Source organism: Prionailurus bengalensis, chromosome D1 (genome assembly GCF_016509475.1).
Source record: "Prionailurus bengalensis isolate Pbe53 chromosome D1, Fcat_Pben_1.1_paternal_pri, whole genome shotgun sequence".
Classification (NCBI taxonomy): domain Eukaryota; kingdom Metazoa; phylum Chordata; class Mammalia; order Carnivora; family Felidae; genus Prionailurus; species Prionailurus bengalensis.
The window spans coordinates 34,574,345-34,596,165 of record NC_057346.1 but is presented as its reverse complement, the minus strand read 5'-3'; the positions used below and the strand labels follow the sequence as shown (position 1 = coordinate 34,596,165).

At 33.5% G+C, this 21,821-nt stretch overlaps 1 protein-coding gene across 1 annotated transcript in view; it reads left to right on the top strand.

The window, feature by feature from the left end:
- CNTN5 (contactin 5) overlaps positions 1-21,821 on the top strand; it is a 1,382,461-nt gene that overhangs the window by 324,686 nt on the left and 1,035,954 nt on the right. Inside the window, exon 2 of the mRNA XM_043579878.1 lies at positions 8,409-8,536. The gene's annotated coding sequence lies outside the window, so the exon portion shown is untranslated. The remainder of the gene's footprint in view (positions 1-8,408; positions 8,537-21,821) is intronic.

Genomic DNA, 21,821 nt, shown 5'->3' with positions numbered 1-21,821 from the left:
ATGGTTCCCTTTAGCCCTAGAACATTGACCCAAGACATTTGCCACTGTCCACTTTCTTTTACCTATTCTTAGTTTAGGTTATTTCTCTTTCAACAGAAATTGGATGACCAGGTTCATTATTTCTTGAAATAATCCCCAACACACACCATCCCCTACCCTTCACCCCTGACCCAGATGTCTTGCAGAGTCAGCCTATCATTGTATGTGCTCTTTTCAGGATACACATACACACTTAAGGGCACCTCGTTTCTTAATAGGAATTTTAATATGCAAAGAAGTTCTTAAGATGGGCAAGTTATTTGAAGAATAGAGTAGTGTTGGATATTGTATTGGAGTTAATATATTGTCAATAAATAAACATTAACAATCAATTAAGTTCTAAACAGAAGCTTTTTTTCATGTTAAATTCATTTATTTGCTTTTCTAATCATTGACCCATTAGAGATGAAAAATTGAAAGCAGATTTTATTAAAGGCAGTCACCTGCAAGAAGTTCTAAAAGATAAACTGAAAAAAAAATGATACATGCCACATGCTTTGGAGGTAATTTGAAAAAGAGGAATTTAGGAATGTAGAAAAGGAAAATGTTAGATGCTTTTTTTTTCGCAATTTTAAACCAGCTGTAAAGGACTGTTTTTTGTTTTTTGTTTCCCTATGTGCAAAGCAAAACGTATGCTAAAATGAAAAAAAAATGTAGACTCACATAAGATAAATTCATGTTGACCAAAGGTGAGTGAATCAGGTTATGGATAATGAGACAACACACCTTCTCTGATTAATTCACCTAGGATTTCTTGCTGAAGTTTGATCTACTTTTAAAAGAAATGGAGAAAAAGATAGGTTGGCAAAGGTCATAATCTTTTACAAGGTAGAACTTGAGATATAGCAACTAATATATGTAAAACTGAGTTTAGAAAGAACTTTCTCATCTATTATTTCTTGAAACTTTTATTATAATCCTTCAAGCAGGAAGAGGATCTGACATCATTATTTGCATTTCAAGGCACTAGCTTAGAAATGCTAAATGACTTTCTCAAGATCTAAGAGTGTGGCAGAATATGACTGACTTCAGATGTAGTAGTTTCTTCACTACAACATACTGTCTTAAAAGACAGGCATGAGCTTACTGAGAATATGAGTGGAAGGCTTTGTTTATGAGAAGCAAACTGAAGGAGGGAATTTAAAAACAAGAATCATAACAACACAACTCTTAGTTATATTTTCTTATTTTGTTATATTAATTCATAAAGTGGGAAAATAATAATTAGTGATATTTATTAAATGCTCAATATGTACCATGCATGTTGGTAAACTTCTGTGCATTATCTCATCTAATTTTCTCATTAATTCAGTGAAATAGTAGACAAAAATAATGTGTCATGTATTCATTAAGACATTATTGCCATTAATGGGAACACAGAATTCTGACTTTTACATAATTACTCCCAGAGAAAGCCCAAACTGAAGGAAATATGATTCTTTACTTAGTTGCTTGGGTAGCTATCACTCTGCCAAAGTTTAAAAACTTTAGGAAAAAAAGTTAGGTATTTATCAATTTAATTAATTTTTTCAAAGAAACAAATTCTGGTTTCATTAATCTGTTCTAGTGTTTGTTTTTAGTTTCTATATCATATATTTCAGCTCTAATCTTTTTTATTTCCCTTCTTCTGCTGGCTTTAAGCTTCATTTATTACTCTTTTTCTAGCTTTGTTAGGTGTAAGTTTAGATTGTTTATTTGAACTGCTTCTTCCTGTCTGAGGTAGATCTGTATTGCCATATACTTCCCTCTTATGACCACTTTTGCTGCATCCCAAAGGTTTTGGAACTTAATGTTTTCATTTTCATTTGTTTCCTTGTACTGTTTAATTCTTCTTTAATTTCCTGGTTGACCCATTAATCCTTTAGTAGCATGTCCTTCAATGTCCATATATTTGTGGTCTTTCAATTTTGTGTGGGTGTGTGATTGTCTTCAAATTTCATGACATTTTGATTAGAAAAGATACATGCCATGATCTCAGTCTTTTCGTATTTGTTGAAGCCTGATTTGTGACTTAGTATGTGATATATTCTGGAGAATGTCCCGTATGTATTTGAAAATAATGTGTATTATGCTGGTTTAGGATGAAATATCTGAATATATCTGTTAAGTACATCTGGTCCAGTGTGGCATTCAAAGCCACTGTTTCCTTGTTAACTTTCTGCTTAGGTAACCTGTCCATTGATGGAAGTGGGTTGTTAAAGTCCCCTAGTAGTATTGTATTATTATCTGTTAATTTCTTTACATTTGTTATTGTTTTATATATTTGAGTGCTCCATATTGGGGGAATAAATATTTATACTTGTTAGATCTTGTTGGATCATCCCTTTATTATGATATAATGCCCTTCTTCATCTTTTGTACAGTCTTTGGTTTAAAATCTAGTTTGTCTGATATAAGTATTGCTACTCTGGCTTTCTTTTGATGTCAATTTGTATGACAAATGTTTCTTCATCCCCTCACTTTCAACTACAAGTGTCTTTAGGACTAAAATGAGTCTTTTGTATGTAGCATAATGATGGGTCTTGTTTTATTTATCCATTCCGACACTTTTGTGTTTCCAATTCTGGAGTCTCTATTCTATTCCATTGGTCTATGTGTCTGTTTTTGTGCCACACATACCATGTGTGTCTTAATCATTACAGTTTGTAGTAGAGGCTAAAGTCTGGGATTGTGATGCCTCCCGCTTTGGTTTTCTTCTTCAATATTACTTTGTCTATTCTGGGTCTTTTGTGGTTCCATACAAATTTTAGGATTGTTTGTTCTAGCTTTGAGAAGAATGATGGTGCAAGTTTTATTGGGATTGCATTGAATGTGTAGACCACTTTGGGTAGTATTGACATTTTAACAATATTTATTCTTCCAGTGATGAGCATGGAATGTTTTTTTTTTTTCCATTTCTTTGTGTCTTCTTCAATTTCCTTTATAAGCTTTCTATAGTTTTCAGCATACAGATCTTTTACATCTTTGGTTAGGTTTATTCCCAGTTATTTTATGGTTCTTGATGCAATTGAGAATGGGATTGGTTTCTTTATTTCTCTTTCTGTTGCTTAATTTTTGGTGTATAAAAATACTACTGATTTCTGTACATTGATTTTGTACCCTGTGACTTTGCTGAATTCACATACCAGTTCTAGCAGACTTTTGGTGGAGTCTGTCATGTTTTCCATATGGAGTATCATGTTGTCTGCAAAAAGTGAATGTTTGACTTCATCTTTGCCTATTTTTATCCCTTTTCTTTCATTTTGTTGTCTGATTGCTGATGCTAGGACTTCCAACACTATGTTAAAAAACAGTGGTGAGAGTGGACATTCCTGTTGTATTTCTGATCTCCTAGGGAAAGCTCTCAGTTTTTCCCCATTGAGGATGATATTAGCTGTGGGCTTTTCATAAATGGTTTTTATGATGTTTAAGTATGTTCATTCTATCCCGACTCTCTTGAAGGTTTTTGTTAAGAAACGATGTTGTATCTTGTCCAATACTTTTTCTGTATCGATTGTCAGGATCATATGGTCCTTATCTTTTCTTTTATTAATGTGATGAATCATGTTATTTGTGATTTGTGAATTGATTTGTGAATATTGAATGAGCCCTGCAGCCCAGGAATAAATCCCACTTCATCATGGTGAATAATTCTTCTTATATGCTGTTGAATTCGGTTTGGTAGTTATCTTGTTGAGAATTTTTGTATTCATATTCATCAGGGATATTGGCTTGTAGTTCTCTTTTTTTGCTGGGTCTCTGTCTGGTTTGGGAATCAAAGTAATGCTGTTTCATAGAATGAGTTCAGAAGTTTTCCTTCCATTTCTATTTTTTGGAACTTGAGAATGTGTGTAGGTATTAAGTCTGCTTTAAATGTCTGGTAGAATTCCCCAGGGAAGCCATCTGATCGAGGACTCATTTGTTGGGAAGTTTTTGAAAACTGATTTGATTTCTTCACTAGTTATGGGTTTGTTCGAATTTTCTATTTCTTCCTGTTTGTGTTTTGGTAGTGTGTGGGTATTTAGGAATTTGTCCATTTCTTCCAGGTTGTCCCTTTTGTTGGCATATCATTTTTCATAGTATTCCCTGATAATTGCTTGTATTTCTGAGGGATTGGTTGAAATAAATTCATTTGCAATCATGGTTTTATCTATTTGGGTCTACTCTCTTTTCTTTTTGAGAAGCCTGGCTAGAGGTTTATCAATTTTGTTTATTTTTTCAAAAACACAACTGTTGGTTTCATTGATCTGTTCTACTGTTTTTTTTGTGTGTTTGTGTGTGTGTGTGTGTGTGTGTGTGTGTGTGTGTGTTTAGATTCTATACTGTTTATTTCTGCTCTGATCTTCGTTATTTCTCTTCTTCTGCTGGGTCTGGGGTGTCTTTGCGGTTCTGCTTCTAGTTCCTTTAAGTGTGCTGTTAGATTTTGTGTTTGGGATTTTTCTTGTTTCTTGAGATAGGCCCGGGTTGCAATGTGTTTTCCTCTTAGGATTGCCTTTGCTGCATCCAAAGGGTTTGGATTGTTGTATTATCATTTTCATTTGTTTCCATACATTTTTTAAATTTCTTCTTTAATTGTCTGGTTGACCCATTCATTCTTTAGTAGGATGTTCTTTAACCTCCATGCTTTTGGACATTTTCAAGACTTTTTCTTGTGGTTGATTTCAAATTTCATAACATTGTGATCTGAAGGTGTACATGGTATGATCTCAGTTCTTTAGTATTTATTGAGGGCTTTTTTTGTGGCCCATTATGTGATTTGTCTTGGAGAATGTTCCATGTGCACTCGAGAAGAAAGTATATTATGCTGCTTCGGGATGTAGAGTTCTAAATCTATCTGTCAAGTCCACCTGGTCCTGTGTATCATTCAGGGACATTGTTTCTTTATTGATTCTCTGTCTAGAATGTCTGTTCTTTGTTGTAATTGGAGTATTAAAGTCCCCTGCAATTACCACATTCTTATCAATAAGATTGCTTGTGTTGAAGATTAATTGTTTTGTATATTTGGGTACTCCCGATTTCAGTGCATAGACATTTATAATTGTTAGCTTTTCCTCATTGACAGATCCTGTAATTATTATATAATACATTTATTAATCTCTTGTTAATTTAAAGTATAGTTTATCTGATATAAGTATGGTTACTCCAGCTTTCTTTTGACTTCCAGTAGCATGATAGATAGTTCTCCATCCCCTCACTTTCAATCTGAAGGTGTCCTTGGGTCTAAAATGAGTCCCTTGTAGACACCATATAGATGGATCTTGACTTTTATATTTCTGATACCCTATGTCTTTTGACTGGAGCATTTAGTCCATTTACATTCAGTGTTATTATTGAAATATATGGGTTTAGAGTCGTTGTGATATCCGTAGGTTTCATGCTTGTAATGATGTCTCTGGTACTTTGTGGTTCCTGCAAGATTTAATTCACAGAGTCCCCCTTAGGATCTCTTGTAGGGCTGGTTTAGTGGTGATGAATTCCTTCAGTTTTTATTTTGTTTGGGAAAACCTTTATTTCTTCTTCTATTCTGAATAACATGCTTACTGGTTAAAGGATTCCTGTTTGCATATTTTTTCCTGTTCATCACATTGAGGATTTCCTGCTATTCCTTTCTGGCCTGTCAATTTCAGTAAATAGGTCTGCTACTACCCTTATGTGCCTACTTTTGTATGTTAAGGCCTATTCATCCATAGTTGCTTTTAGAATTCTCTCTTTAACCTTGTATTTTGCCAGTTTCACTATGATATTTCATGCAGAAGATTGATTTAAGTTAGATCTGAAGGGAGTTTTCTGTGCCTCTTGATTTTCAATGCCTATTTCCTTCCCCAGATCAGGGAAGTTTTTAGCTATGATTTGTTCGAGTACACCTTCCACCCCTTTGTCTCTCTTCTTCTTCTGGAATTCCTATGACACAGATATTGTTCTGTTTGATTGAATCACTTACTTCTCTAATTCTCCCCTCATGGTCCTGGATTTTTTTTTAGCTGTCTTTTTGTCAGCTTTCTCTTTTTCCATAATTTTATCTTCTAATTTGCCTATTCTCCCCTCTGCCTCTTTAATCTGTGCTGTGGCCACCTCCATTTTATTGTGCACCTAATTTATAGCATTTTTTAATTCATCATGATGATTTTTTAGTCTCTTGATCTCTGCAGCAATAGATTTTCTGCTGTCTTATAGGATCTTTTCAAGTCTAGTGATTAATGTTATGACTATTATTCTAAATTTGTGTTCAGTTATGTTACTTATATCTGTTTTGATCCATTCTTTAGCTGTCACTTCTTTCTGGAATTTCTTCTGAGGATAATTCTTCTGTTTCATCATTTTGGCTAGTTTTCAGTCCTTTATGAGTTTTAAAAGCTTGTTATGTACTCTTCACCTGTGAGTACTGCTGTGTTAAAGGGGGTTCATACACTGTCCAGGACATGGCCATTTATGAGGTGTTTTTTGGAGCGTGTTCCTTGCTCTCTCTTGTTGTGACTTCGTTTATTTTATTTCCCTACTTGTTGTGATGTTTTGGACCCCCCACCAGATGTGCTTTGATTTGTTCCTTGAAGTAGCCCTGGAAAGGAAAACAAACAGACAGACAAACAGGAAACAAAAATATGCAAACACACAAATACAATAAACAAATAAAGAAAAACAAATAACAAAAAACTAAAAACAATCCAAAAGCAAAAAACAGAAATACCAGCTACAAGTAAAGAACAGAGTGGAGGTGGTGCTGATGGAAGAGCACATATAAAGAGAGAAATGACAGGGGTTGGGCAAAAGAAAAAAAAATAAACATTGACCAGGTAGAGAGACTAAAAGGCTTAATCCAGAGAGAGAGAAGAAAATAAGGAAGGAATCAGGGAAAAAGAAACCAAGATAAAGTTATCCAGATAGAAAAACTATACAGCTTGATTATTCCAGAGAGAGAGAAAGAAATGTAAAGAAGGAGGTGTAGAACATGTATCAAGAGAATGTGTTAAATATGTCTGTTAAACATACAAACAACCAGAGTAACCAGCCTAGCATAGGGAAGAGATAAGAAGAAGAAATGGAAGGGAGAATATATCTATATAACAAGAATTGTCCTGGAATTAATCCAGGCAATGCAGCAGCATTGGTCTGGAGGAGGGGTCTGTCTGGTTTCACCCCGTCTATCCTGCTCCAGTAGATACACAGTTACCTGGCGGGAAGGGGCGTGGTTTGGTGTAGGTTGGTGCTGTCTCCACTATGGGCCCTGTGGACCCATCCCTGAGGCCCACCTTGGTGGTGGTGGGGAGAAAAATGGTGACCCTCCAGTCTCTTCTCCATGACTGGGTGTCCCATATCACTCATTTGGAGCTGTCCTCACTGTGCCACGGGCACAGGTGAGGCTATCTGTCTCACTCCACCCACTCCTTTGCCCCGGCACTTGGCTGGGAATTAAATTCCCACTCTATGCACCCTGGTACTGAGGAAGCACCTCCCAATATGTGGTCCTGGCTGGTTTGTCCTGTGCTACAGCACTTCAGGGGAGGGTACCAGTTTCTCTTGCTGCAGACTGTGCCCCTGATCTATCACCGAAGCCGGAGGTGGCTTCACTCCTCCCCAGGTATGTGAACAGGGCAGCTGGCCCCAGTCCACAAATGGGATCTGCATTTAGAGATCCTCTAACCTGCAGTTAGAGGTGAGATCCCTCTCCGTCCCGTTCCGAGGTTTTTTTCTCTTGTCCAGATACTGTCATACACTTCCCCAGCCATTTTTTCTCTTCCTTTTGTCTCTCCACAGAAGGGGATCCCTCCCCTCCATGCCTACACAGCCCATTTTATCTCCTTCAGTTTGCAATCACCCACCTATGGCCCATTAGATTGTCCCATTTTCTCCCTGGTAGACTCAGTTTCTTTTCCTCCCAGACTCTTGGGGTTCAAAGTCCTTTGGCTTCAACCCTTCTTTGTTTGAGAGACATGGGAGGTATGGATTCCCCTATTTTTCCACCATGTTGACCCCTCCTCAGTCTTCAATATTCTTAAAGTATTGACTTATGTTGTGTAACATATTTCTATTCTACAAAAAGTTCCATGAATCTATAAGAAGAAAGCATATTCTTCTGTTGGATGGAATGTTCTAAATATGTTAAGACCATCTGCTCTTGTGTGTAGCTTAATTCCAATGCTTCTATATTGATGTCCTGTCTGCATTCTGTGTTAAATGATTTAAACTATTGAAATCTATGAAAATTGGATTAAAGTGATATTTTTCTGTGTTTATTATAATATATAAACTACAGAGGAAAATTAAATCTTAAAAAAAATGACTAAATAAATATCTAGTGTTTAAAGTGTTATAAATATGTGTTGGTATGGTTAAACAGTATAATAGTATACAATCATTTCTTATATAACTAAATAGAGCCTGTTCCTTAACAGGTGGCCTTCAAGGATTGCTATTTATGTCATTCAAGACCTACTAAGCATCATTTTTGCATGACAACTGCAAAAAGATAAGCAAGTTTGTTTTTGAAGTTCCTAACTTGGACACTGTTTTCAGAAAGCAGGTACAGTTTTTCTTTTATTAATCTGCCTTTATAACTGAAAGGAATGTTGAAGGGAAAATACATAAAACCCGCATACATCATTTATGGAACTTCTTAACATTGCTCAGTATGGTAAACTTATTATGTACTCAAAATAAGTGTTTTATCTTCAAATTGAAAAAAAAAAGCCTTGACTGTGTCAGCTAAACATTCTATAAACATTCTAGAAATAATATTAATGTAAAATATTTTCCTTATTAATTTTATGGTTTGCTTATTAAGTTTATATTAAGCACATGAATATTGTGTTAAATTGCTGGAAACAATAAGAGAAATAGTACTCTGATATAGCATCCTACTTCTTCCTCAAATAACATATAATGTGGTAGTGGATGGATGTTTTTCTTTTTGATGGCTTGAATTTGAAGACCATGCTTAGGTTTATATAAGAAGGAAGTCATGGGCAGAATGAGTTTGAGTCATCCCTACCTTAATAGGGAACTTCTGAATGAAAGTGATTTGTATGATTTTTGTGGTGCTCCACATGCTTATATGCTATACAATAACCCAAACCATTAAATATTAATTGCATCTATTTGCATCTAACAGTCCTTTAAAATTAATACATTAAAATATTTTTGAATACATGATTAATCCATGTTTATATTAATGAGTAAGTGGACATCAACAGGTCATCTCAAATTACATCTACCATGTACTACTTAACTATAATATTTATGATGTATCTTTAGATAACCAGCCTAAGAGGTAAAATAATTTTTATATAGAATTATTTATTTTTGTTTTCTAATTATTTATCAAATATTGAGAATATCATACCCAATTTTAAGGTATATATATATATATATATATATCCTTTAATTTGTCAGGTTAATTCAAGTTAACTGATTAAAAATATTGGAAAATATTTTACTCAGCCTACTGCATGTTTTCAGTTTCTTCAGGCTTGAAAATTAGAGTTAAAGAAAGAAAGTAACTAAATCTTAATCTGAGGTAGTTCTGGAGGAGAGTGTACGTGTCAAGTGTTTGACAGTATAATTTTACTTTCACAAGTCAGGCCAAAATTCTGGAAGGAAACTGAAGAAAATTTTATATATCAAGGGTCTTTCATTCATTCCATTAAATCATATCAGCTTGTCATTTTTATTGAAGGACCTAATTGAAGGCCCATACAGTACAAGGTTTCCTTAAATTAATTTTGTGGAGAAAAGCAACCATAACTTTGACATTTCCCCAAAGAATGGAAAACAAGGGAAGAGAAAAGATAAAGAAGTGGATAGAAAGCCTCTGACAGTGAAAGTCTCTGTGAGTCTTTTCCAAACCATGGAAAAGAATAGATTCCCATAAATTAATCCATTGCTACATTCTAATATTAGACACAATTTTCAGCCAAGTTTTTCCATTATAGTTCTATTTGTTACAATGAGAATGATCTCCGAATAGGTTATATATACAAAATAAAATTTAATTTGTGATCTATTTACAAATTATGTATATAAATCTTGGAAGGTGTATAATACATTTTGTCCTTAACTACTAGAACATCTTATCAAATCAAAGCCTGTATTAACTTAGTACTTCTGTGATATCTGTGAATACCAGAGATAAATTATATGTAGACACCTTAATTAGATTTTTTTAAATGTTAGAAACCATTTATTTATGGTGCTTGTGACATTTTCAAAGAGAGACAACTGAACACAGCATAGCAGCTGTAGGTAAGAAGATTTTGGATCTAATGCTCACTTCCAGATGGATGATTGATATGCAATTTAAGTTTATGGTAGACATATCAGCAGATGGAAATAGAATGGAGTTAATGTCTTTGCCACCTGTGAGCTGGTGCACTCTATCAATTACAAGCTGAATTGTATTAAATTCAGGTAATTCAACAGAACTCTAATTAATTTTTGAGAGGAGACTTTTTGTGAAGCTATTAATAAATCAAGACTTTGTGAAGCTATTAATAAATCCAGGTTTCAAATTGAGAATATAGAGCTTCTTAAATGTACAAGAAACCTATGGAAGCAGCTTTGGCATAGCACAGTTCACTCTTGTTAAGTCACTCTTGTTATTGCTCTGCCCACCTAATTGAAAAGAATATTGGTAGAATAAGAAGCAATTGAAACAAGTGAGACGGACTGAGCACTCCAAAAAGATGTAAGTGAATTAGAATTGATGAATCTGATGAGAGTAGATTCATGGTGTCACTTTAAATAAATCCTATTTCATTCATGTACTTGCACCCAATCTGTCACTATGACTACTAAAAACATTCAAGAGAGACATTGACAGTTTTATCTTGACACAATCAACTAAATTCCTGCCATAATAAGAGGCAACATATATTGAAGGGGTCCTGAGTTCATCGTCTAAGAATGAAATGTTTCACTCAATAACTTACACAACTCTTATCCAATAAGCATTGGCACAGTTCCAAGAGAGCTTCATTCCATTAGAGAAGAGCCTGAGTGGATCTAGGCTTATAGATTTTCAGAAATAATAGAATTTCCATCTATTGAAAAATACCTATTCCTTACTATCAGTGTGTGCAGTCATAGAGTATTACAGCTGATAAAAATACTTGGATGTTCTCCCAATTTCAAAAATAGGAATTTAATTTTTATCCTAATTGTCTCGACAATTACATCAAAATTTGAAAGGAAAAAAAGAACCTTTTAACTTACATTAGTTGCTACATATATATTGTGTATGTTAATAGCACTGCTACTTGTTATGTTTACTGTGTTGTAACCAAAACTGATGACATAAAATAATGTGGAAGTTCCATGGAGTTTATTTTGGCTGAATATTTGAAATATTTTTTAAATGGAATGTCCACCATTGTCCTTCTGGTGTAGTGTGTGAAATCTATGGGAATGTACAAATGTACAATTTCTAATGGTCAGTAAGGAGGATGGAGTGATTCTGTCCAAAATTTTTATTCAATAATAAAATCTTTATTTTGAGGTGTTTGTTCCAGATATCTGTATTTTGCCATTTGTTAATTATACTATTTTATATACTATTTTATTTTATATACTATTAAGTTCTATATTTTCAGTTATTATCTTTTGGAAGATATTGTTTTGAAATCTTTCATAAGAACATTTGCTATATAAAGTATACAAAAATACTTTAACATGTGAACCAAAACAGAATGACTTAAATAAGTGATTTATCACTGGGCATGAAATATTACATAATTTGAAGTTGTATGAATTTCTTAGATAACATTTATTTCTATCTGTAGTTGCAGAGGTGGGAGGGGTGATTTGAGTTACTACCAAGGGATTATTTTCAGTATCAGTTTATTCATAGAAGATATGGTGAATTCATATTTCTCAAGTTGGAGTTTCTAAGGAAAGGAAAGGAAACTGGGTTTTCCCAAAGCAAGAAGAAGGAAAAAATAGTAATAAATTTTGATGTGAAAATGTGACAGTGCCTAGGTTTTGTAGTGCATAAACCTTCACTACCATGATGCAAGGCATTCATAAATTGTAAACATTCAAACACTTTGGGTAGTGTGAATGTGTGCAAAATATCTCATTCATAACACTTGCCCAGTAAATAATAACTTTTATTAAATATTTTTTGTAGTGGAAAAAAATAACAGAAAACAGAGAAAATACTGATGTGTAGGCTATGTCATGCTTTCCTATATTTTTAAATGCCAAGGAAGACTGGGCATGAAAAGCAAGCAAACAAAAAAACAAAAACAGAATTATTTTTCTGGAGCATGTTTCAAATATAAGAAATGTTCTGTCCAATCTTGCTTACATACCTGCAATTGAAACACTTAGCCTGAATACTCAGTTACCTGAACACTTCGAATCTATCCTACAAAATATATGAGAAGATATATCACTACCAGTAAATGTCTGAAATTCTAAAATCCACTTAGTCTTTCTGTATGAAGCCTAGTATACAGGGTGAATCCCAGACAGACATTGATTAATAAGATACAGACTTTTCCCTAAAATCTGTCACATGTGCTGAGTATATTGAGGTGGTTTTGACAAATGGAACAATTACAGGCTTTCGAATAAGGCTGACCCAGGATTGAATCTCTGCTGTAAATTTGCTAACTGTAGATACTTGGCTTAATAGCCATGGACCTCAAGTTGCCTTCAGCTTTAAGAAGTGGATAATGTCTCATTTTACAAGGGTGCAAGTAGGTGAAATTAAGCAAGTCAAATCTATGTATCTATCTATCATCTATCTATATTTCTATCATCTATTATCTATCTATCTATCTATCTAATCATTTCTCTCTTATCCAGGCACACACACACACTCTTACACATATATTTGGAGTTTGGCATATGAAAAGTGTTTAATATGATTACTATTGTAATAGAATGAGTATGATACTATTTTGTCACTGAGTAGGACAAACTTTTATGGAGTCTGATAAGTTAAAAAAAGAAGAAGAAAGAAAGGAAAAAGGAAAGAAGGAAGAGAAGGAGGGAGATAGAGAGTGTAGGAAAGAGTTAAGGAGGAAATAAGGGAAGGAAAGAGAAAAGAAAGAAGGAAGGAAGGAAGGAAGGAAGGAAGGAAGGAAGGGAAGGAGGAAGGGGTGGTAGGGAGGAAGAGAGAGAGGAAGGAAATAAAGGGGAAAAAAGAAAGTAAAGAAAGAGAGATGGAGGTAGTGAGGAAGAGGGTAGGGGCAGGAAGAAAAAAAAGTAGATACAGCTCCTTTTTTGGTATTAATAATATTTACATTCTGGGGCTGTTGTGTTATACGATTAACATAGAAAAGTGATCCATCTATTATAAATATTAGAAATTGGCATACAAAAGAAAAAAGCTTCCATTTATAATTGAAACAATGATTATATAATTCTCTGCTGGATTTTGTGTTGACACATAACACTATTTCCTCATTCTTGTCCTCTCCAATACATTAGGGGGCCTGGGGGTCTAATAACTGTGTTTCTAGGAAGACCTGCCACCAAGATTAAGGATTTAATGCCGTTCAGTGGGAAACAGGAGATATCAGAGGTATAAGAGAACCAGAAATCTTATCATTGTCCTTCCAGCTACAGTGGCTCCAGATGCTTTTTTAGTATCATATGTCTCAGCGCTGAAAGCTACAATCATTGCTGGCAGTTATCTACAGTTTTTGCAATTTCTGACTCTGAAATCTGGTTGTGAATTGAAGATTTTGCAGTCTTTTTTCCTGACATTTGTTTCTTCAGAACTTCTAACAGTTTATAAGCACCTAATGTTTACAGTCCTTTCTGCTTAAAATACAATGACTTTCTTTTTTTTTTAATTTTTTGGCTAATCTTGACAGTTAAAGAGGATGCCTAAAGATAAGCAAACAAAAAATAGACACACACATACCAGCCTAAAGAAATGCATAAAAACAGAGATATATCATGTTCATAGATGAGAGACATCATTTCATAAAAAGTCTTACGCCTTACTCAACTAGTTTCATTTTGGTTCAACTTTACAAATAATTGAGATAGTGTGTTAGTGGGATACAGTCGGCTCCCAAGGTAGGCCTTTGATAAAAAAAAAGCACAGATAATTTTCTGTGTCTTCGTAAAAGTTTGGTGTACAAGCGATGTGATGGTGCAGATCAGTGGAGAAAGAATAAACAATATCATTGTTCTAGTAAAATAGGTTATCCATAAGAAAAAATAAAATGAAATCAGGCCTCTCAGTATGCCATGCAAAATAAATAAACAAATAACTCAAGTTAGAATTAAAACCTAAATTGAAAAAGTAGAGTTTTAAACATAGGGAAGAAATACTGGTATTAATTTCATGACCTTAACATAAAGAAATATATTTTTAAATAAGAAAAACAGTCTGTGAATGAACAAAAGGACAAATGTAGCTACAATTAAAAAAAGAAAGAAAAAATGAGAGTATGGTGAAACATCTGGGTCCCCCAAATTTTAATAGCTCTCTTTTGCTTGTAAAATAAAAACAGATTTGATGTTGGCAATTAATACTTTTTCTAGATCTGCTGTAGAAAAAATTTGCATGTTTACATTTCACCAGCATGGTAGATCGCTATTTTGTCTTTAGCTCTCTCTGTACCTTTATTATTTGGCATTTAACTTTCCAGTTATTTAAAAAAAATTGTTTATTTATTATTTTTGAGATAGAGAGATAGAATGCAAGTGGGGGAGGGGCAGAAAGAAAGGGAGACAGAATCTGCAGTAGGCTCCAGGATCTGAGCTGTCAGCACAGAGACCAATGCGAGGCTCAAACTCATCAACTGGAAGATCCATGACCTGAGCAGAAGTTAGACGCTTAACCTACTGAGCCACCCAGGCTGCCTCAGTTCTTCTTAATATAGCAAAAAAAATAAATTAAAAAAAAAAAAAGTATTTACCTGCCCTTTGACTTTGGGTTTAACCATGTGGCTCGCGTTCATCAATAGAATGAAGCGAAGTCATAGTACGCTGACCCTAAGGCCGTAAGATACATTGTATATTTTCATGAACTCTTTTGCTCTTTTCCCATCACCATGAAAATAAACAGAAAAATAAATATGTATAGTATAGTCACCTCAGGTGAACGATCCCAGCTAAGCCTAGCCTTAATCAGCTCACCCTCAGCCACCCAACCTAAGTAGGTGGTAATAAATTATTTTTGTTTTAAAACATTGAATTTGGGGATGGTTTATTATGTAACTATGCCTAAGTGATTCAACTATTATTCACACACAAAAAAATTATGTTTCTCTCATTCCTGCTACTAATTATCTATAGGTTTGCATTTACTGTTCTTCCTTAATTTCACTTTTGTTATTATTAATCTTATTGTGTATGCCCATTATCCTCAGTTTCCCTTCTTTTCATGTTTGAGATTAAGGTCAAATGCAACCATTTCCATAAAATGTGTCAGTTTCTTTTGTATAAAATGGGAGACTTATGCCATATACTGAATGATATACATATTTGTTCATCTGCTTTTATTTCCCATACAGTACTTTTTAAAGCTAGATGCTTTAATCTTATACTAAGTTTTATACACAGTGTATTTTTAATATTTGAACAAAAACTGCATAAGTAATGATTGATATAGCTCTTATCCATCATTACAAAGACAGATTTTTATATTACATAAAGAAATTAATTTCATTTACAAATTATTCCTCCGGATTTAAGTTTTGTTCTTTTCTATGGAGACCTGTGATCCACAGAGACTTCAAATGTAAATAAGGCAAGTTGACAGTCATGCCTCTACAGATGTTAAGTAGTCTTCAAATAGTGATCCTTAGGGCTAATATGTCAAAATAAGGAAGTGGAAAATCCCTACAGCTAATGTATGGTGAGTTAGCTAATTAGACTATTAGCAGTGAAAATTACACCATAAATGGTTTTTAAGTGACAGTATTCTGCCTTAGTAAACTTTAAGAGGCAATAGCTGGGTTTCAAAAAGTGGAACGTTATTGCATGAATGGTATACTTCACTTAGCACAGCAGCATTTTTTTCCATTGAAAATCAAGTTTAAAATATATATATATACACATATATATGTATATATATTATATATATATAATATATAATATATTCATATATTATTAATTAATTAATATATTAATTAATATAAAATATTATATTTATATATATTTTTTCCTTAGGCTGTAACTTAGAAATGGATATCTCTGTATGCTTTTTAGTGATTAGTTCATGTATATGAGCCATGATAAATTGTCTATAATTGAACACAGTGGCACCAGATTATAATTTTGGTCAATTCTATTCTACTACCATGATAGGAAATGTCATTTTTTAAAAATTATGCTTTTGCTTTTACACTGTTAGACAAGTAGGTATATTTACTCTTCAACCCATTTTTTCTTTCTTAACTAATTTTCCTTTGACGTGTTGAAGATGGGGAAAAAAAAAGAAACATAATATCCTCAGTAAAAAGTTCTTAATCATATATGATTTAGGTGATTTGTGTGTGTGTGTGGGGGGGGTGCTATAGCTTACACATAGAATGGGATAAATAGGTTTTCAAATAAAGAAAAAGCTTAAGATTTAAGATTGCTTATAGTAGTTGTAAATACTCATTTCTTTTTTGTCTATGGAATGATGGAAATTCGGGAACTTAGCTTGACCACCACCTCATATACTTAATCTACAGATAATATATTATGTTAAATACTTCATACTTCTATGTACTTCTCACATAAGTAAGTTATTAAAATAATTAAACATTTCATTATTATATCCTGAATCTTTTAATAATATTTAAATATTTAATATTAAGCTAGCATGTTGGAAGAGAAAGTATTAAAGGATCTATGAGATTTGTTTGGAATAAAGTAGAAGGTGAAAAATGGCTTTTGTGTTATATGTCACTATAGCAAATCATATTGTTTTAAGATTTCAGTGATGCGTGGCAGTGGAAATAACTGAGATGAGTACAATAGACTTTTCCACAGACTGAGTTTTCCAGGTCATTTAATCCTTTCTAGTGTCTTCAGAACACTTCAACAGAGTTAATGGTAACAGATTGTCACATTATCATCCTCATGATGACCTGTTTGAGTAGAAGATAAAAAATGCTATGCTCCCAAAGCTATGGGTAAAACTGTACTGATCATCAACTCATCAATTTTGTACAAGCGCACTCTCTCTCTCCCTCTCTCACACACACGTCATGTGCATTGGTGTATTGTGTCATTTTATTAGAAAGTATAAACTATCCAGAATGAAATAGAGAGCTGGGAAGTAGAATTTAAAAGAAGCCAGTATATGCCAGCCTTGAGTGATAAAAGACATGTCCTTTGCTCTTAGAAATTCTCATAGTCTCACTTATATCCATGTAAGCATCCTTAAAAACAATTCTAACAAATATCATTATAATTTTTATACTATAATTTTATTATAATTTTAACAGATTAAAAATAGAATGTGAGATGATAGCTGGGCCTCTAGAAATAGATAGGACCATTCCATGAATTGAGAGTGGACAGCCTTACAGTGTTAGCCAGAAGAAACTATAAAAAGCACATACAATAATTATACATGCAAATCAACTTAGAAGTAATTCATAAAACAGTAGATAGTTGAGAGAATACTGTAAAGAAAACATTGGGTTGAATCAAAGTTGTGCTGTCCACTAAAGGTAGGTACTAGACATATGTGACTATTCACACTTGAAATGTGGCTTATTTAAATTGAAATGTGTTGGAATCATACAAGACAACACAGATAGCCAAGACTGAGTATGGAAAAAGGTAAAATATTTTATTAATAATTTTATTTTTATGAAATTTTAAAATGGTACTTTGGATATATTATGTTAATAAAATATATTATTAACATTACCTATTTCTTTTTTCTTTAAAAGTACATATGTAGCTTGCATTTATGGCCTATATATTTATATTGAACAGGGATGGTGTAGGGAATTTCCACAGAATCTAATAATTACTTGATTAAGGCAAAAATCACAAGTTATCTAAGAATTTAATATATCCATTACCCACCAACAACTGGATAGCTTTTATTATAAATCTATAAGACATGTTCCATTTTAAGGAAACATAAAGAAAATAATTAAAAGTTGTTGCCTAAACCAGTTTCTTACCTTCTGGGAAAGTCAATTCCCTAGCCTACTAGAATTTTTAAAGTCCTTGAAATACTTATCGAGAGTTTTTGTATACTAATTGCTTTTTCTTCTAAAGCACTTAGACATGATTACCTTTAAGTGCTTGGGAATGAGAAAGTTTTTAGTGAAAGTCATCTGTGTAGACTGAGGAAGGGCCAGCATATCCTAACTGAGTGAGGTACCTGGGTAAAACCAACATCTAACCACACTAAAGTCCATGGCACAGATCTGAACTATTCTCAATGCCATTTCTGGTTATAGTAGACTTATTCACACCCTTTGGACTTAAACTAGGCCCAAACATTGCTCGCTTCAATTTTGCTTTCTGGTTCTGACTCTTGGAGACATGCAGTGATTACTCAGACTGTGTGTAAGAAATAAACAGGAAAGGAGGCAGAATAGAAAAAAGAGCTTAAGGACATTTAAATAAATAGAACTCTAGAATCTTGAAAATTGAAAGTGCCAGGTAAGACAAACCTCAGCAATACAAAATATATTTACTTAGCTTGTTCAAAGGTAAAAATGTGACCGAAAATTTAACACAAAACTCTATATTCCACAAAAAAATACCAATAGTTTGACACAATAAATCATGACCCTATTTGCCAATGTGGAACTACAGTTTTGATTGAAAAATTGTTTATGTTTCTGCTTATGGTGTTATGCTTAGTCTTGTGGATATCATCTTTGAGTTTAAAGATTTATATAACAGTATTATTTGTAATAAATAATTAAATGTAGCTCTAATTGTTTCAGTATTCCTGATTTGAGTAGGTATTGTGGACTTTCTCATTATAAACTTAAGTGTTAGCAAACCCAAATGGATATATATAAAACAATAATGGATAGTCACTGCATTTCTAATAAATACTTCTGGTGGAAATTATATTCAATTGCATCAGAACTGTTTCAATGACCACTTTTTGGCCAAATTAGTAAAACCTGTAATAACAGCGATAGGTAAAATTCATAATTCACTTTATTAAGTATTAGGAGGTATCTTATGATTGATTTTCACAACTTTCTAATTCAAGATTAGTAATATACCTAAGGTAAATCAAAGCAGTGGGAGATCAAGGAGTAAATGAGGATGTTTCAAATCTATGTAATATGGCTCTAGAGTCTCAATTTTTAGCCACAGATCTCTTCTGCCACATTGGGTAGAATCTACAGTCTTCAATTGCTTACCTTTCAAAGCACAAGTTCTCTGAAGTCATGTTACCTGTATGGTGCACATGCTAAAAATTATTTCCAGATCACTTTTTGAAAGTCACCTCTGTTTAGGTTTCCCAAGCATAATCTGATAAGAAGACTTTGGTGTTGATAGTTTACCAGGAAGATGATCCCAGGAAACACAAGAGAGCGTGAGGAAATAAGACATGGAAGGAAGAAAAGTCAAGAAAAGGCACAATTAGGCGGAAGTCAACAGATACAAGTGTCTGGAACTGTGTCACGCATGAACTTCCCACTGAGGTTTAACATAGAATATGCCTCAGAAATGTCACACCAAAGAGATAGGTAACTTCACTGAATATGTCCTGCATTGATCTCATTGGCTGAGTGTTGATTTTGGAGCACTAAAACCTGGGGCCATTTGGGGCTGCCCTGCTTTGGTTGAAAAAGTTTCCATGGTGCTAGAGAAAACCTTGAGGCAGAGAAGTAGTGATGCAATTCAGACTCTGCAGGGGAGAAAATGTCAGTGAGTACAGGAACTGTCCCCTGAATGTAGGTGGATCAAGGGTTTACGGATCAGGACAGTAACAGCATCTGTTACTAAGGTAAAAGCACAGTATGGACAGATTTTATGAAAACACACTGAATCTTACAACAAATTTCTTCGGTGAGTGTGTGAGCCTTCTTCACCTTAACCTTAGTCTTGGAATAAAAGTAACTTTTTCTTTAGTTTAATTCTATACTTCAATTTATTGGGGGTATATGTCTTGCACACTAATAAACTCAATAAATGTATCAAATCATTGTATCAAATACATCAAAACAGAATGGTTCAGCCAAAATATCAAATTAGCTATTAGGTGTAAAAAAGTCAAAATAAATTGTTTAAATCATTTTCACTTTTTTGTAAGGTGCTCATAGTTTGATGATAAACCTGAGTGTAATTGGTGCATTCAGAGTCATTTGAATGGCATGGCTTCACAGAGGTATGCCAAGCAGGATAAAAACTGTTGTGCAATACCTTAAGCAATATTCATTTTATATTATTTTATAATTTGTCTTATATTCCCATTTCTCTTAAATATATTGTGAAATAAAAGCTATCTTTCTTATTTATTTAACAATTGTATTTATATCTATGGACCAAACAATTAGGTAGGAATAAGAACTAAACTGTTCACATAAACAATGGGTATAGAAACAAGAGCAAAAGGCAATTAACATAATAAGGAGAAAAGCATTTTATGGGTACAGATTTCTTATAAGAATTACAAAGTCTTAAGTTATAACTAAATATTCAAATCATTGTGTTTTGCTACTTTAAAATTTAAGTGAACTTAGAAAATTACTTTAAGGAGAATAATTTTAAAGTCATATGAGGATACTTGTACAGTATTTGTTAACACCCTTTGGAGTTGGAAGGGAAATTATAGTATACAGTTTTGACAATTTTTCTCTGTAATTTGTTTTGAAAACAGGCAGTACACTTAATATTTTCCTAATATTTAGCTGAATGAGAAATGAGGATAAGTATAATCTTTCAACAGACTTTTGAAATGTGTATTATGCATATAGAATTTAAATTAGTTTGCAAATATTACAGTAAAAATAGTAAGTCATACTTTTTCAGAAGTATCTATTTTCTCTATTGAGTGCTTTCAAAGAATAAAGATGAAGATGTGTGAGAAATATTTTTAAGAATACTTAAAGTGTAACAAAAAGAATTATTTCTGTGTCCTATATGAAGTTAAATTAAAGAAAATAAGTCAGTCAGAGAAAGATAGATATCATGTTTTCACTCATATGTGGATCTTGAAAAACTTAACAGAAGACCATGAGGGAAGGAAAGGAGAAAAAAATAGTAACAAACAGAGAGGAAGGGAGGCAAACTATAAGAGACTCTTAAATACAGAGAACAAACTGAAGGCTGATGGGGGTGGGGTCGGAGACAGGGGAAAGTGGGTGATGGGCATTGAGGAGGGCACCTGTTGGGATGACCACTGGGTGTTGTATGTAAGCGAAGAGCCATGGGAATCTACCCCAAAAACCAACAGGACACTTAGCAAACTGTATGTTAGCCAATTTGATAATAAGTTATTTTTTTTTAATTTTTTTAACGTTTTTATTTATTTTTGAGACAGAGAGAGACAGAGCATGAAGGGGGGAGGGGCAGAGAGAGAAGGAGACACAGAATCGGAAGCAGGCTCCAGGCCCTGAGCCATCAGCCCAGAGCCCGACGTGGGGCTCGAACTCACGGACCGTGAGATCGTGACCTGAGCTGAAGTCGGACGCTTAACCGACTGCGCCACCCAGGCGCCCCGATAATAAATTATTTTAAAAAAAGAAAGAAAACAAACATTAAAACTATACTAAATTTTGCTTTATTTACTATTTCAATAATTACTATAATATTAAATTTGGAATAATTATTACTGTAGTATTCATATTTCAGAATATCATATGCCATGTTATATGTGTTAGTTTTAATTAGATCCTTGAACTTATTTGTTTGTGAAAATT